Source organism: Seriola lalandi, unplaced genomic scaffold (assembly GCF_002814215.2).
Source record: "Seriola lalandi dorsalis isolate HSWRI2012SDOR001 ecotype SW California unplaced genomic scaffold, Sedor1 jcf7180002053791, whole genome shotgun sequence".
NCBI lineage: Eukaryota > Metazoa > Chordata > Actinopteri > Carangiformes > Carangidae > Seriola > Seriola lalandi.
The window spans coordinates 4,974-5,950 of record NW_019524344.1 but is presented as its reverse complement, the minus strand read 5'-3'; the positions used below and the strand labels follow the sequence as shown (position 1 = coordinate 5,950).

Genomic DNA, 977 nt, shown 5'->3' with positions numbered 1-977 from the left:
TCTGTTTGCCAGTTTCTCTTTGTGACTCACCTGCCAAGAGCTCGTCATCACAAATCAATTTACCTCATTACCTTCACAGGTCAAAATAACTAAATATCAGTTAGTTGGAATTTTAATCCCAGACTGATGGTAAAGAAGATGATAATTAAAATCTGGTGCGGCAGAAACAGAAGACAGTATTTAGTATTTATCCTCGGCCACAGTCCGCCATATTCTCTTTTTGCAAAGTGATTCGTCGGTGGCGCGCAATGAATCTTGGGATAGGTTTGGCTGTGGAGGATCCACCCGGCTGGATCCTCGGACGCATTTGAAGCAGCCTTAGAAATGTGACGGCCTTGTTGCACCGCTGTGACTGCGACTGCAGCCTCTGGATGGAGACGCAGCTACAGACTTGGTAAAGACCAAAAACGACACAATCAACCTTTAACATAAATATAAATTCTTCGTTCTGCTCATTTCAGCTTGTTAGGTGCAAATTTAAGACCCTCAGTTTTATGTTTTCCACTAAAATGGATGTTGTTTTGAAATGAAGGTCACCATTTTACCAGCAGCAGTGCGCTCAGTGGTATTACCCTCTGGGAGGGGCTCCGAGACTGTTCTCAGATCAGGACCCAGATCGAGTAAATTTAGCCTCCTCACGGGACCGAGGTTTATTAACATCAACCGGTAATCCGGTCACGTCACAGAACCAGGCCTCCGTCTTCAAAACCAGCCCGAGCCTGAGCCGTCAGCTGACCGGATGTCAGTCCAAACACTGGTCGCCAAGTTAAATGTTAATATTTGATTTCTATGGTTTTAACTCGTGTATATATTATAAATATTTTAGCTGATGCAACAACAGAAGCTGTGTCTGTTACTGATGCTTTAGTAGAGAAACTGCACTATTTTCTATTTTGTGTCGTACCACTTTTTCTACACGTTGTCACTTTTCTAATGTGAATGCAGCACATACTCAAATACAGGTTTAAGTCTTTTCA

General features: G+C 42.9%; 1 protein-coding gene across 1 annotated transcript in view; it reads right to left on the bottom strand.

The window, feature by feature from the left end:
• commd1 (copper metabolism (Murr1) domain containing 1) overlaps nt 1–977 on the bottom strand; it is a 6,261-nt gene that overhangs the window by 2,845 nt on the left and 2,439 nt on the right. The window lies entirely within an intron of this gene.